The sequence below is a fragment of the Pseudochaenichthys georgianus genome, chromosome 21, assembly GCF_902827115.2.
Source record: "Pseudochaenichthys georgianus chromosome 21, fPseGeo1.2, whole genome shotgun sequence".
In the NCBI taxonomy this organism is placed as follows: domain Eukaryota; kingdom Metazoa; phylum Chordata; class Actinopteri; order Perciformes; family Channichthyidae; genus Pseudochaenichthys; species Pseudochaenichthys georgianus.
The window spans coordinates 36,673,091-36,690,304 of NC_047523.1; the positions used below are offsets into that span (position 1 = coordinate 36,673,091).

General features: G+C 42.3%; 1 protein-coding gene across 1 annotated transcript in view; it reads left to right on the top strand.

Moving 5' to 3' along the window:
* The first annotated feature begins 4,508 nt into the window (after positions 1–4,508).
* Positions 4,509–17,214, top strand: part of LOC117466993 (ras-associated and pleckstrin homology domains-containing protein 1-like) — an 80,716-nt gene continuing 68,010 nt past the window's right edge. Inside the window, 1 exon segment of the mRNA XM_071207076.1 lies at positions 4,509–4,719. The gene's annotated coding sequence lies outside the window, so the exon portion shown is untranslated.

Sequence of the window (17,214 nt, forward strand, 5' to 3'; positions counted from 1 at the left end):
GTACTGGTGGAAATATTGAATTGTAAGCCAACAGGGGACGTCCCGCTTCAACCCACTGCACCCGCAGACTCATGTCAAACTGCTTCTCTGTACATATCTGTTCATTTGTATTATTTCTCATATCTTTATTGAATCATTGAAAAGTATGTTTTTTTAGGTGGAGTATCTTAATCCTCAAACCTCAAGGTCATGATGCTTTGTTTGAGAGTCACCGTGTGGTTTAGCGCTGCAGCTTTTCACCCCCTCTTCCTTCCTCTCTTCCTGTTGTTCTGCTGTTGGATAAAGAACACTCACAAACGTGTGTCAAATATAACTCAACATGTCTTCAGATAAAAAAGTCCTAAATCTCATATCTACCAGATTTGTAATACCTTTCTGTTATACTTTTACAGCTTAGATGTTAAACTATAATACATTTGTATTTCACTGTTGTCTACAAACGCAGTCTCAGACCACCAGAGGTCACACTTTAGTTTAAAAAAGACGTGTGCGTGCGTGTGTGTGTGTGTGTGTGTGTTTGTATGTGTGAGAGAGAAGGAGAGATAGAGAGACAGATCATTCTAAAAAACAATAGGCTATATTTAAGTCTTGATAATAATAATAATAATAATATGAACAATTCTAACAAGAATCAAAGCTTATTTTCCTTTAAATTACGACAATATCGTGTTGTATGGCGAGAGATGCGTTTCCGTAGAAACGGCATATCATGAGACCTCAGATTTGGCGTGGAGCTGTTGAGGTTTGGACCGGTGATGTCATGTGACATTTGGTGGCGTTTCCTTCCTCTCTTCCTGTTGTTCTGTATAAAGCACCCTCACAAACATATTCCATATTTCTTTGGATAAAAAAAGTCCTAAACCTCAGATTTACCAGATTTGTAATCCATTTCTGTGATACTTTTAGAGATGTTACAGTCTAACACACTAAAAGTCTACATAAAGCACAAGTATTTTAACTGACACTCAAAGAGCAAAACATCGGCTCAAATCTCCAAAACTCTAAACACGTTTTCAGTTTTTCACACAATTTGCAAATCAACATGGCATTTAATGAAAACCACTGCACACGTTTCTCCACGTAAGACATAAAGTCACGTGTTAGCAGGTTTAAAACACTGATGTTCAAAATGCCTCACACATGGACCAATGAACAAGAAGCACGTTCCACATGACCAAACACCTGATGGCATGTTGGCTCATCAATCAGGATGTTAGCTCTATAAAAAGACCACAGGTGAGAACTCTCTTACAGCAACATGGAAGCCAACATGGAAGCAAGAGGAAGAGCTGGGGTGAGCGTGAGAGGAGGAGGAAGAGGTGGGTGAGAGTGAGAGGAGGTAGAGCTGGAGGGAGAGGACGTGGACAAAGAAGAACACTCTCTAATGAAATGAAATGTTATCACATGGTTTGACGATGAGAGGCTGGACGGAGGGTTCAGCCTAATCTAAGCCGATGTGCTGTCGCCTCTGTAATCCGGACACTTAGATTTGGTTAGTCACCAGTAGCTCTGCATAATTCATGATATCTCAGAGCTTATATCTGTTGTGTGAAACGTATTTACTTCATTACTGTAATTGAATTGTTGGCATGTTGCAGACTATAACTGTACACAGTTCCTGCGCAATGTACTGTGGTAAACTTACTGTTATGCAACACACACTGACCGACCACTGTGTCTTTGTTGTTCATCTGAAGGACTGAGGAAAAAGAGGTGCAGGTGGAAGGCTCAGATTTCCAATGAGGCCCAGGAACAAACTGGGTTTTGGCAAACAATGCATCCCACTTAGAGAGGTCCGAAGCATAGTAGCTGTTTTTTTTTTTTCAACAACTCAATTTTATTTCTTCCTTTACTGTATTTCTGTAAACTCAAGCAATCTTTCTCTGCAGACACCTCTATGGACAGAGCACAGCCCATAACAGATGGAAGTGCTTTAGAGTATGCTCAGCAGTGTGCAGCTGGGTGGTCAAACCATCTAGTGTTATGAATGAAGTGTGTTATATTTGGTGTGAGTGTTTATGTAGTTTTGAGTGCAGTGCTTCACTTAGCAGGAGAAATGAGGTGTTTTGCACTTTGGGTGTGTGGTTTTGTGAATTGTGTTTAGTGTTCTGAGAAACAGAGCAATTCAAAAAGAAATGTGTGTTAGCAATCAAAGAAAACTGTAAACTATAATAAATGCTATTTGTATTCCACTGCTGTCTACAAACGCAGTCTCAGACCACCAGAGGGCACACTTTAATTGAAAAAGAAGTGTGTGCGTGTGTGCGTGCGCGTGCGTGTGTGTGTGTGTGTGTGAGAGAGAGAGAGAAGGAGAGATAGAGAAACAGATAATTCTAAAACACAATATATTTAAGTCTTGATAATAATAATATGAACAATTCTAACAAGAATCAAAGCTTATTTTCCTTTAAATTATGACAATATCGTGTTTTATGGCGAGAGATGCGTTTCCGTGGAAACGGCATGAGACCTCAGATTTGGCGTAGAGCTGTGAGGCTTGGACCGGTGATATCATGTGACATTTAGTGGCGTTCGGAGCATGTCAGTTGGAGTAATGACATCATCGTGTTCAATGGCAAGGGATCGTCGAACGCCACATCACGACTACACAGTGCGGTCAAAAGTTACGTTTTTCTGCTAACTTTTCATCCCCCAGGTCTCGAGGTCTACTTAAAAAATGTGGAGTCGATCGGATAAAATCCCTTGGAGGAGATCTTTAAAGTAAGGTACCTTGAAAAACGCGATAAATCATGTTTTCCAACGACAATTTCAAAATGGCCGACTTCCTGTACGTTAAAAAAAAAAAAATACACCTCCAAGAGGCTTTTTTGTTCGTCTCCGCACTTTAGATATCAGTACCATATTTCGTTGGGAAGTGGAGGGAGTTAACGTTAAAAAACGGAAGTGGTTGTGGCTTGCGCATTTTTTTACGCAAAGTTCCAGAACCCATTTCACACGTCCATTTTCACCGGTCCTGACGCACGTGCACAATTTGGTGAGTTTTCATATATGTTCAGGGGGTCAAAAATGCATTCAAAAATAAAAAATAAAAACCATAATAATAATAATAATCCTATGGATATCAATTATGCGAGATGTAGTGACACGTGCGAGCTATCATGCCGTCATGCTTTGGGCCCCTTTTTCTCGTTTTACCAGTTTTATGTATGTTTTGCAGGGTTGTTGCTTCGCGAGTGATTAGATTAGTTATTCGCCGACCTTTGGTCTCAGACCCTAAAAATCCTATCGATATCAATAATGTAACGACTACAGTGACGTGGGCTTCACGCGGGCTATCTGCCGTCATGATTTCGGAACTTTATTCTGTGCATTTGCCGGTCTTTTTCCCTGTTTTCCCGTTTCACTTGGGTCTTCGCCGACCTCTGGTCTCAGACCCTAATTAAAGCTCCGAGCAGCAATGAGCGAGTCTTCGTCGCTCTGCAGGTTCGCTGTTGTCCTTACGTCGATGCGTCACGTAGGTGTCTCGATGACTCGGCCGTTGGCAAACTTGGGAAGTTTAGGGCCGATCGGACAATGTCTGTAGGAGTTACAGCAGTAAAATATACATTTTGTTTGATGGCGAGTGATCTGTCTCCATGGCAACATCAACAGCATAATTATGACACCCCATAATAGGCTAAAATGCCTTGAGGGGCTGCATCGTTACCAAACTTTTGAGGTGTTGGCCGTTTGGAGCATAATCACTGGAGTTATGACCAAACCGTGTTTCATGTTTTGACGAAATCTCACAACTGACATGAAGTTGTCTTCAAGGTTCGACTGGTAGCACACATGGAGCTGTTAAGCGAGCGATTACAATAGGGTCTTCGCCGACCTCTGCTCTTAGACCCTAATAACAAGAATAATAACAAGAATATTAATAATAATAATATTTATTTTATATTAAGAGAATATTTATCAATAAAATATAATCAGCATATGTATAATAATGATGTACATAAAACGGGATAGGATGACCTCATCAGTGCTGATTGGTTGAGGCTGATTCTGGGTTGGGCAGGACAGGAAACAAGGCATCGGGATCGTGCAGGGCATGGATGCTCGCTCCCGCTGAGTTTTTTGGGATCCGGTGTAGAGCTAAAGATGGATCAAACCAGATTGTAGAACACCGGAAGTGAGGTCATTCCAGCTTCAAAACAAAATACCAATATAGGGGTTGGCATTACTAAAGGGGTCACCAGATGAATCAGACCGGGTGAAAAATACAAATATAAACTCCTGCAGCAACATTTTAAAACAAATGAATAAGGTTTTTCTAATATCAATACAATCTAAAACCATACCATGTTTATGAATATGTATTTATTGCCTGTTGTTTTATTTTTTATTGTTATGGTGAATGTTATTACAAAGAAGTAAGAACAGATTGTATATTGTAATAAAATAATAAATAACATAGCTTTGGTTTTCGTGAAGCAGCTAATTGTTTTATTCTGAAGGTCTTTTCCGGAAGTTCTGTATAGCCTGCCTCTGACTTGTCACTCGTGTTAGCGGTGTTGGGATTCAGTGTGGCAGCAGCAGGGGAAATCAGGGAAATCTGGGATATCTGGGAAAGGGGAGTCGGTGAAAACCGGGACTAAACCGGCAGAAATCCCCACGGAGCCGTGACCGTCTCACCGTTTCCTCCCGGAATTTGCTCGCCTCTCTCCCCGCCGGTGGCTGCGGGTTTCCCCCCAGAAATCTCCCTGGATCCGCACAGTAAGTAGCCCAATTCCCCTTCACATCAACGCATCTCTATCCCACCACATTTCTCGTTTTCCTCGCTGTTTTTTTTTTCATTTTACATGATGAATAATACCCCCCTGTTATTTAAATCCGCGACAATTTCGACCTCATTATTGTGTGAGTGGATCCTTTAAATTAACATCCGCTGCCATACAAGCCAATTAATCCCGTATGCAGAGAAAGGAGAAGGGTGGCGGTGGTGGCGGTGGCGGTGGTGGGGGGTGATTGCGAAAAAGCTGCACAGAAAAATTGATTTTATTCACATCAGCTGGATAAATGCATCATAGTAGGGGCTGCATATGCACACATGGGGTCGATTTCTTCGCCGTTATTCTCTGTGCATGTGTGATTTTGACGGTGTTGCATGCATCGCCGCGGGGCCTGCAGAGGTCCGACTCCCAGCCTGATGCGCAGGTTGTCCGGGGAGCAGCAGCCTCTCCCAGCCGGGTGACAGCGCCTCTCAGCCGGGCTTTAGTGCTGCAGATCCGAGGCCAGGCGTGCAGAGCTGACACCAGCAGCAAGGCGTGGCATTCATATAGCATTACATTACATTACACACATTACACAGCCCAGGGGCGTGCTACCCCTGCAGCTGCCTCACTACTCATATGTTTTATTTTTTTATTTTATGCTGTATATTTTAATTTATTTTATCGTACCAATTAATTGTGTCTTATGTATTCCTTTATTTTTCCGAGAGGGATAATTATTTATTTGAGTTTGATCCGAGGTGGATTTCTTGTTCTCTGTCTTAATTTGTAATGTGGGCCATTTTGTTAAAGCACTTTGGGCTGCACCTGCTGTATGGAAAATGCTATATGAATAAAGCTTTATTGTTATTCACTTTTTTTTTAAAAAGGTACAGTGTATTTAAATCTATGTATTAGATGTGGCTGCATCACTGTGGTGTTTCGTCTGCTCTAGTAAGAAGCATGCTCAGGGTTTTGCCCCAAGTCCCATTTAAAAGACATTAAAAAAATTCAGCATAATCAGACATGCAGGCCTGCCATCTGTCTGTCTGCCTGCAGGTCAGCCTGTCTCACCATCTTGTCCCTCCCAGGGTAGGAAAATAGATCAATAATCAATGTACAGTTTTGGCCCTACATTTGAAATGTTGAGCCATTTACATACACGATTATTCCAGACACTGCCTAGTGCTGTACTGCCTCACTGTCTGACTTCCAAGTAAACCTTAGTGGGAATCTTTATGGTTTATTGCACTTATTGTACGTTGGATAAAAGCGTCAGCTAAATGCAATGTAATGTATTGTGAACCTGAAGAAGCCATGACCTTCTGCTGGTACACTGGCGGTCTACTTCAAAATATGAAATTCCAAATTATAGGTAGTAATATTAGTGTTAATTGAATCACTATTTTATATAAGTAAACGTCTTGAAAATAGACATGTTTCAGTGCAAAGTTCAACTCTAAAGCTGGTTGTGGTGGTTAGATGTTGGCTTGGTGGGTTCAGTGGTTTTATGGCTATGGCTCGATGGTTGCTCTATCTATTGCCATGCAGCTTTTGTCAAAACATATATTCCTAAATGTTCTTACAGGAATGATGCAGATTACATTGTCACAATATTTTCTCATGCACAGGGCCATGTATGGAAATGTGTTCCTATAAACTATGACTATAGATGCAAGGATTAATGATCCAACCGTCGAAGTGGATTTATATTTCTGTGCCATGGAGTACAGCAGTGCAGTCGTAGATCCTGAAGATGAATAAGCAGATATGTTGTATCCGCTGACAGCTCAAGTGTGCCAGGAAGTCCTGTTTAAAGATTGATTGGCTAATCTATTTGTGTTGGCTGTGGTGTTGGCCTGCCTTTTGGCAAAACGTTGAGCCAGGATCGACTCTTCTATCTGGGTTCATTGCAACGAATGAGGATACTGCCCTTAAGATTGTGACATTCCCATAGCTTGTCTGCACCACCGTTTCCTTTCAAGCCCAGTGATGCATTTTTTTAATCATCTTTTAGTTGCCCTTTTAGTTCAATTAATGTAAGGGATTGTGTTGCATGGACAGACAATAACGTCTCAAATTGATGAAAGGCTTTGTAATTGAAATCATATAATTGCAGTATTTGTGATATTAGGACATTTGGTGCACCCATAAAATGCATCCCTATTTGCGGGTGCTGAGGGATTCCTCCTCCGTAACCAGGCCCGTCAGAGATGTAGTTTAATCATTCGGACTGAATTGAGACGTCCAATCTCTAGTGCAGCAGAGTGGAGCAGGATGCAGCATCGCCCTGCACTGCTGAGGGTTAACTGGAGTATAAAAGTCCCTACTGCCCTACTTCAGCTAAAGGCTGCTCTGCCTGCCAGCCCGAGCTTCACATCGCAGACTGCGGACTCCATGTTTCTGATTCGCTGTCCTTCTCTGTCGGTTAGAGCTCGTCTCATGCTGTCTCTGCACCCAATGATGCAGTTCTCAGTTCGGCTGTGTGACTGTCTTTGAGTTTTCATAGTTGTTGTTCTTTTATCCCATTGATGCCATTTGGGAAGGAGGTTATCATCAGCAGCTGTTAGTCTCTTTTATATTGGAGCTTATGCCTACTGTGATCGTGATGGCACGCTGGCGGATGCTGACAATACCTTAATGCCTGGTCGATACAGAAACCTCATTTTGAAGCCTTTATATTCCCATACCGATAATGTTCCAATATATATCTTCTTCATCTTTAAATTGTCTGTACAGTGTATTTTGATGATTTTTAATTCTACATTATATTATCGATTGGATTATGCATACTACATTTCACACATACATTAGGAAGCAACGTCTTATCTACACCTAATCTATACTGATCATATGAACTAATCTTTGCCCAGGGTCCATCCCCACACCTCACCCCCTATATCCATCCTCACCCCTCATTATTATCATCAATGCTCCACAAATCAAGAGTGTGAAAGACAGCAAAAGACCCGATAACAACATTACCACCATTTCTAAAGTCTCTCGTTTGAATACCTCACAAAAAAAGTGATTTGTATTTTCAAACTCTCTGATATTTGTACTTTGTAAATATCTTCCTCCAGTACATTCCACAAGTTCACATCAGTGTGCTGTTTTGCACAAACAGGAAATGATATAGGACTCCAACCTATTAACGTCAATCAAACCGTTGGAATGTCACAGACGATTAAACTTCTCAGAGATATAAAATGTTTTTTTAAGAGGTTTTCCTAAAGCTGTTTTCACCATCTTTGTTTTTGCTTTAATATTTTGCAGCCGTACGCAGCTCCCCCTTCTCCCTCTCATGTTGCATGTGGCAAAGGATTCAAACATGAAGAGTTCATTAATAGGATATTTTTCAGTGTATTGTTTATGTTTCCAGCATGAAAACACCAGATGTCTCCGTCAGGTCATTCAACCAAGTAAAAAACACTTTAACACTTAATCATCAAAGTGTAATGCTAACATTGCCATGAAATGATTAAGCACATTCATTTTTTCCAAGAGGTTGATTTGAATCCATGGACTCTCCAATAGCACCAGTGACAACCAATGGGGGAATGTAACTAAGTACAGTAGAATCAAATACTAAAGTAAAATACCTCAACTTGAGTATTTCCCTTTTTTTTGCAACCTATATGTCTTCTCAACATCTCAAAGGCTAATGTTGTAGTTTTTAAAGAAGCCCTATTATTCTTTCTGGGGTTCTCCTTTTCCTGTAGTAGGTTATATTGTTTTGTGTGCATGTAAATGGTCTGCAAAGGCTCAAATGCCTGTGTTCCCTCCAGAGGGAGTTTCTCCCCGACACACCCTTACTTCCTGAATTTAGTGACGTCATTATGTAAACCTTGCACTTCTATTGGCTAGTGCTCCAACACATTGTACGTGATAGACTAAGAGGCGGGACATCTCTTAGCGGTTGACCAATCACAACAGAGCCGGCCAGCTAACCAATCAGAGCAGGCTGGGCTCTGGTTTCAGACAGAGGGTGAAAAGAGGTGCTGCAGCACAGGCAGTATGAGAAGAATAAAGAGATTTTTGAACATTAAAGCATGGAGACATGTAGAGACACTACATACTGATATACACCTGAACATCAGCAGGAGAGGACTCTTTAAAGTAGAGACACTACATACTGATATACACCTGAGCATCAGCAGGAGAGGACTCTTTAAAGTAGAGACACTACATAGTGATATACACCTGAACATCAGCAGGAGAGGACTCTTTAAAGTAGAGACACTACATACTGATATACACCTGAACATCAGCAGGAGAGGACTCTTTAAAGTAGAGACACTACATACTGATATACACCTGAGCATCAGCAGGAGAGGACTCTTTAAAGTAGAGACACTACATACTGATATACACCTGAACATCAGCAGGAGAGGACTCTTTAAAGTAGAGACACTACATACTGATATACACCTGAGCATCAGCAGGAGAGGACTCTTTAAAGTAGAGACACTACATACTGATATACACCTGAGCATCAGCAGGAGAGGACTCTTTAAAGTAGAAACACTACCTACTGATATACACCTGAACATCAGCAGGAGAGGACTCTTTAAAGTAGAGACGCTACATACTGATATACACCTGAGCATCAGCAGGAGAGGACTCTTTAAAGTAGAGACGCTACATACTGATATACACCTGAACATCAGCAGGAGAGGACTCTTTAAAGTAGAGACGCTACATACTGATATACACCTGAACATCAGCAGGAGAGGACTCTTTAAAGTAGAGATACTACATACTGATATACACCTGAACATCAGCAGGAGAGGACTCTTTAAAGTAGAGACACTGCATACTGATATACACCTGAACATCAGCAGGAGAGGACTCTTTAAAGTAGAGACACTACATACTGATGTACACCTGAACATCAGCAGGAGAGGACTCTTTAAAGTAGAGACACTACATACTGATGTACACCTGAACATCAGCCGGAGAGGACTCTTTAAAGTAGAGACACCACATACTGATATACACCTGAACATCAGCAGGAGAGGACTCTTTAAAGTAGAGACACTACATACTGATATACACCTGAACATCAGCAGGAGAGGACTCTTTAAAGTAGAGACACTACATACTGATATACACCTGAACATCAGCAGGAGAGGACTCTTTAAAGTAGAGACACTACATACTGATGTACACCTGAACATCAGCAGGAGAGGACTCTTTAAAGTAGAGACACTACATACTGATGTACACCTGAACATCAGCCGGAGAGGACTCTTTAAAGTAGAGACACCACATACTGATATACACCTGAACATCAGCAGGAGAGGACTCTTTAAAGTAGAGACACTACATACTGATATACACCTGAACATCAGCAGGAGAGGACTCTTTAAAGTAGAGACACTACATACTGATATACACCTGAACATCAGCAGGAGAGGACTCCTTAAAGTAGAGACACTACATACTGATATACACCTGAACATCAGCAGGAGAGGACTCTTTAAAGTAGAGACACTACATACTGATATACACCTGAACATCAGCAGGAGAGGACTCTTTAAAGTAGAGACACTACATACTGATATACACCTGAACATCAGCCGGAGAGGACTCTTTAAAGTAGACACACCACATACTGATATACACCTGAACATCAGCAGGAGAGGACTCTTTAAAGTAGAGACACTACATACTGATATACACCTGAACATCAGCAGGAGAGGACTCTTTAAAGTAGAGACACTACATACTGATATACACCTGAACATCAGCAGGAGAGGACTCTTTAAAGTAGAGACACTACATACTGATATACACCTGAACATCAGCAGGAGAGGACTCTTTAAAGTAGAGACACTACATACTGATATACACCTGAACATCAGCCGGAGAGGACTCTTTAAAGTAGACACACCACATACTGATATACACCTGAACATCAGCAGGAGAGGACTCTTTAAAGTAGAGACACTACATACTGATATACACCTGAACATCAGCAGGAGAGGACTCTTTAAAGTAGAGACACCACATACTGATATACACCTGAACATCAGCAGGAGAGGACTCTTTAAAGTAGAGACACTACATACTGATATACACCTGAACATCAGCAGGAGAGGACTCTTTAAAGTAGAGACACTACATACTGATATACACCTGAACATCAGCAGGAGAGGACTCTTTAAAGTAGAGACACTACATACTGATATACACCTGAACATCAGCAGGAGAGGACTCTTTAAAGTAGAGACACTACATACTGATATACACCTGAACATGAGAATATTAGGGACCCTTTGATTTACATTTGCCGTCAATTGAAAAAAAGAAAAAGGTTTTGGACTTTTCCGATAAACTGAAGGATAACGTGTTTCTTAGTGTGTTGAGACAATTCTTCTTCTTAAGCTTTTTAAAGTCTTTAAAAAGCCTCTTGGATCAGCTGAAAAACGCATCGTCCCAAAGCTGAAAACAAGCTGTTTTCTACTAAAACGAAATAAAAAAACGGACTTTTTAAAGATATGGGGTTCTTGCACGACCAAGCTACAAACAAATGATCTTATAGACTGTGATGCACTGCTGCAGATGAAACTAACCAACAGTTTATAAAGGAGTCGAACAGATCTACAGCAATACAATGCACCATAATGCAGCAACAGTATGAATCCGGCAACATTAGTGAAACCCTGACGTCAGTACATGTTACTGATAAATCTTGCATACCTTTACTAAAGTAAGGTATTTAAATATTAATTCGACCCTTGGTTACCACCCACAAAGCAATATATTTGCATCTGAGATATACAGTATGTGGTCGAAGTAATATGGGTTTAATAACGTTGGATAACGCTTTGATCCATAGTTCGTACAGTTTCTAGCTTGAATAAGTTTCATTAGAATGTTGTGGGAATCGAACATCGGCGTTTGCAGGCCTGCGGTGTGTTTGGTGTGCTTCTTCTGGCAGCTCTGCATTCCTCTTCTTAACATCACTGTTAATGTTCTGCTTGCATCTGTATCAGCTGCTGTGCAGCAGTTTATAATATCCTCAGTGGTGGCTACGAGAGGTCACATCAGGTCACCATCTTACATTTTTTCTTCATTTCTGCCTCTGTCTCACGCCAAGTGTGTGGAAAAGTCATCCCTGCTTTTCTCAGGATTCAGGAAATTCCTTCTGGTCCCAGGGGTCAGACAGAGAGACAGACAGACAGTCAGACAGAGAGACAGAGAGAGAGACAGACAGACAGAGAGAGAGACAGACAGACAGACAGAGAGACAGACAGAGAGACAGACAGACAGAGAGACAGACAGACAGACAGACAGACAGACAGAGGGACAGCGAGACAGAGAGAGAGAGACAGGCAGAGAGACAGAGAGACAGACAGACAGAGAGACAGACATACAGTCAGTCAGACAGACAGAGAGACAGAGAGAGAGACAGAGAGAGAGAGAGAGAGACAGAGAGAGAGAGAGACAGAGAGAGAGAGAAAGACAGAGAGAGAGAGAGAGACAGGCAGAGAGAGACAGGCAGAGAGACAGACAGACAGAGAGACAGACATACAGTCAGTCAGACAGACAGAGAGACAGAGAGAGAGAGAGACAGAGAGAGAGAGAGAGAGAGACAGAGAGAGAGACAGGCAGAGAGACAGAGAGAGAGAGAGACAGAGAGAGAGAGAGACAGACAGAGAGAGAGAGAGACAGGCAGAGAGACAGAGAGACAGACAGACAGAGAGTCAGACAGACAGAGGGACAGCGAGACAGAGAGACAGTAAGACAGACAGGCAGACAGAGTGTGAAGAAACAAAAAGCAGAGGGACACTCCAGGCTTTTAGTTAAAGGAATCATATAATGCTTATTGACAGTTTCATACTTTTTCTACTAGAATATGTTTACATGCGTTAATGTTAAAAACACGTATTTTTCTGAGTGTCTGAACTGCTCAGTTTTAGCACCTGTTCCTTATTTAGTATGCTTTATTTTGTTGTGAATGTTACTCTATCTTAACGTGTTGAATAAGGAATGTTTTGACAGAATTCGTCCGTGGTGCATTCAAGAAAGCTCAGATATTCGAGATGTATTATTTTGCCCCTATAGACACATGTCTCTGAAGGACATCAAATGTCAAATGTATCCGAGTGCAGATGTCCATTACATTAAATTGGATTAAAAACACCAAAATACTTAATAGCATGGGTTCCACTAATGTGATCAAACGGTGTCCTCTTAAAACAACAAATATTTGGCAAGTATGTTCTATTTAACAAAGAAAGAAAGCAGTTAAGTAAACCAGCAGAGGGTTGACTACGAGAGCGAAGACTCAACAAGAAACAGAAAACAAAGTGCAAGCGTTGCAGACTCCTGTGAAATAAAACAGGTCAATGTGGAGCTGAAGGACTCCATCTCTGCAGAAAGGAAAGACTTCTGATTGGAGCGGGATATTAAGGAATTCTAATCTAAGGATGAACAACTGGATGTGGAGGGGACAGTTAGCACAAGAGTCCTTGGTGCATTTCAGAAAGCTCAGACATTTGAGATGTAACATTTGTGTTCCGTATAAAGACATGTTAATGCGAACATACCATCACTGTAAGTCAAGTGTATCATTTTTCACATGTCATTACCTTTTATTTGATTTAAAAGGTGACATGTCATGCTTTTCCGGTTATCACCCGTCCCCTTGTGTGTTATGAAGGTTTGTCTGCATGTAAACAGTCTGCAGAGTCAAAACCCTCAAAGTACACCATGTAGGGAGTACAACTCTAAAACAGAAAGTACCTCCCCAAAACGCCTCGTTGGAGACACGTCACTGTCCATTTGATTCTTCCGGGGACATCATGATGTCATGTCGTCCCCGGAACGAAATGGACCAATCCGTGGAGCCGTTACGTTAAGCCCCCGCTGATTGGTCCAAATTGACCAATCCACAACTTCCTCACACACTCGGTGCAGGCAGCTCTGCTGATCTCTCCTCCCTGGCTGCAGGCTGATAACAGACAGTTGGGATCGCGGCGAGATTCTCTCTGCAGACCCATTCTCACAGCGTGTATCAACCTTTTTCTGACTCAATATCAAGCCACACTTATTGTTTTGACTTCGGCTGTGACTTTGTGTGTGCTCAGGGTGAGTTTGGCTGTGTATCGCTGTGTATCGCTGAACAAGGAAATCACACCTCCACGGAGCTCAGCGCGATTCACAACGTCCCGACTGGTCCCGACCAATCGGAGCACACTGGGCTCACAGGGAGGGGGGGGCAAGAGCTGCAGCGAGCCGTTTAGTGGAGAGAGTGAATACACATACTTTACAGAGATGCTGTGAGAAACCAATGTGAGTTTGGAACATTGCACTGAGTATAAATCTATTCTAGTAGAGCTCAACAATGGAATTATGATCAGTGGAAATGGCCATGACATGGGACCTTTAATGCCCCTTTCACACCAGCGCCCTTTCAGCTCCGGCTCGGAGCTAGAGCCTGAAAAGCGCCGGGTTTTCCAGTTCACACCGGAGCTGCGCCGGCTCTTAGCTCCGGAATCCGCTTCATTTCCAGCTCCAAAAAATTGTCGGTCCAGAGGCAAGAGCTTTGGAGCTAAGAGGTGACGTCGCTTACGTCTCTCTTACGTCGAGGCGTGCAGGAAACTAAACCCACCTCCCATGGGTCGACTGTTATGCCTGCCTACAAGCAGTAGTGCCTATAAACACACTTTATAAAGTCAGGCAGCACTAACCAGGCTTCGTGTGATTCTGTTTATTTGTGCCTTACTTTGACCATCCGTTCGCTGTTATCGATCATTGTGGAGAGAGGCAGACGTGTTGTTTTGTATTATTGCAGCTATCGGATGCAAGTAGTCAGTTTAGCTTCGGTTGCTATGGTAACATCACCCGTTTTATACCAGAGAAACTTTCATAACAGCGTTGTGATACCAAACAGTGTCAATTCAGACTGACACACATTCACTTAGGCTAAGGGGAGCTGGGGATATGCATCAGCTGCTTGTGTGAGTCGGACAGTGAATACTTTAGAGCGGCCGCTGCAGTGCGAGCTAACCGGGAGCTAACGGGAGAATAAACTCCCGTGGAAGAGCAGCACTGCAGCGGTCGGTAAATGCTGCAGAAACACATTAATAAACAATGAACCACGGCACTCTGGAGAAAAGTATAAGGTTGGAGAAGTCGTTATTCAATTTATTCTGGCTTCGTGTGATTAAAAGCAACACGATCATCGACCCGACGCAGTTGTTGTTGTTGTGAGCGCCGTAATGGGTGCCGTTGGGGAGCAAATCAGCAATGTAAACGGTGACGTCATGACGCAGCAGGGGCAGCTCTGGGGCGCCAGTGGGCGGTGTGCACAGAGCGGGAGCTGAAAAGGGAAACCGGAGCTGAACCAGAAAAGCTCCCGCTCGGAGCTAGAAACTGAAAAGCGCTGGTGTGAAAGCCGCATGAGAGAGAACCCAAATGTAAACTTAATAGCGTATTCTGTATTCTATCAGAGTGTGTTCTGCTGTAGTGGAGTGTAGTGCAGCACTCTGTAGTACTTTATAGTGCTGTGTCAGTGCTGAACCTGCAGAGACACTCACACATTAAACAGCATCAGGATGGAGCTGTGTGTGTGTGTGTGTGTGTGTGTGTGTGTGTGTGTGTGTGTGTGTGTGTGTGTGTGTGTGTGTGTGTGTGTGTGTGTGTGTGTGTGTGTGTGTGTGTGTGTGTGTGTGTGTGTGTGTGTGTGTGTGTGTGTGTGTGTGTGTGTGTGTGTGTGTGTGTGTGTGTGTGTGTGTGTGTGTGTGTGTGTGTGTGTGTGTGTGTGTGTGTGTGTGTGTGTGTGTGTGTGTGTGTGTGTGTGTGTGTGTGTGTGTGTGTGTGTGAAGAGCTGCATCTTAAATCCTGTTATGTTTCATATTAAAGCTGAAACAGGCGACTCGCAGCTGAATGCAATGACTCAGCATGTGTGCGTGGGTGTCTTCCCATACACACACACACATGGAGGCAAACACATTGTGTTAATGGAATAACCAGATGAGGTAACTGTACTCCAGTTCCCTTTGTCTCCACTTAGTTATTTTCTCTGTAAAATAAACAAAATGGATTCATGCACAAACGGCAGAACAGTAGAAAAATCCTAATGGCTTTTCGTATTTACATTTTTCGCACATTTCAAAGAAAGTAAAGGATTCCACTGGTATGATTGGATCGCCGATACATTTGTCTCGGACCAGGGAAACCCTTTGGAGGTCAGGGATGCAGTTTGGAAAGCTGAGGTTGGTCTGAAGGACATTCCTCTCATAAGTCCCGTGACGTGTTCAAAGAAACAAGGGATTGTAGGAAAACAAACGAGAAGAAACCTTTCTCCCCTGGTGGGCTCGGTCGGTCGTCATTTTGAAAAATCCAGTCAGCTGAGTATACAAAATGAAAAGACAGAAAATAATTGAGGTTTCTTATAAACAGGCCTAATGTGTATTTCATGCTTAACTATAAAAAATGGTTTTACGGTGTTTATATTTAGCCTATTTTCAGGTTCATACTTTTATGCGAGAAAGAGACTCTATTTTAGTGCCCGTCTCTTTAAAACGAAAGAGTCTGCTCTGATTGGTCGGTTTCTCCAGGTCTTACACATTTACTGTTTTGGCGTATCTGCGCCGCTTATGCACTTAATGCAAATGTACAAGAACAAGCCCAAAGACAAGCTTTGATTTAAATCAGGAATGAAATGATTAAACTGTAAACAACATAACAAATCTAACAAAATCCTTAAAGCTGTTATATTTGATATATGATACTGTCGACACAATAGAGTGGTGCCGTGATGACATATCTGTGTATGCCGACTCAGAAGTTGGCATCGCAAGGCTCCATCGACAAAAAGCAATGGGATTATTCCATTAGATGTCAGTGTCTTGCAGAGAATACGCTCCCTGCGGCCAACACGCGTTTGTGCTGCAGGATAATCTGCACATATTCACTTTGTTTTGCTTTTTGAAGCGTCAACACATCCCAGTAAAAGACAACAACGTAATGCTATAATCACAATAGCCTCATCCCAATACCCCTCCTCGACTCCTCCTTTCCCTCACTCGCGTCCCTTCCTTGCGTCTTAGCTCCGCCTCCGTAAGATGCGAGCGAGGGACACGAGGAGGTGACGTGAGGACAGAGGAGTCCTCAGGTATTAATTGGGACGTTCACTCAAACATCACTCTTAAACGACGTCTGTTAATGATGACATGCGCACAGCTGTATCCCCTCTCATCAGGCTTAACTGAATAACCCCTTAGAACCGGCCCGTTTGTTGTTAAATATTTATTTAAATTAATGAATCTGTCTCTTGTTAGTCAAGGAATTCAATGTATGATGGTTGGTCCTGCTTTTGTGTTCCGTTTTGGTGTAAAATGTAGCCTACATTTAAATACAAATATAATTATAGTAATGTGAAAGCCTTTTAGAAATGAATTGCACATAATAATTCCCACGGAGCTGTGAGCACTTATACGTTTATGTGACGCTTTTCCACTCATCTTCCAGTTGTCGGTTTTCC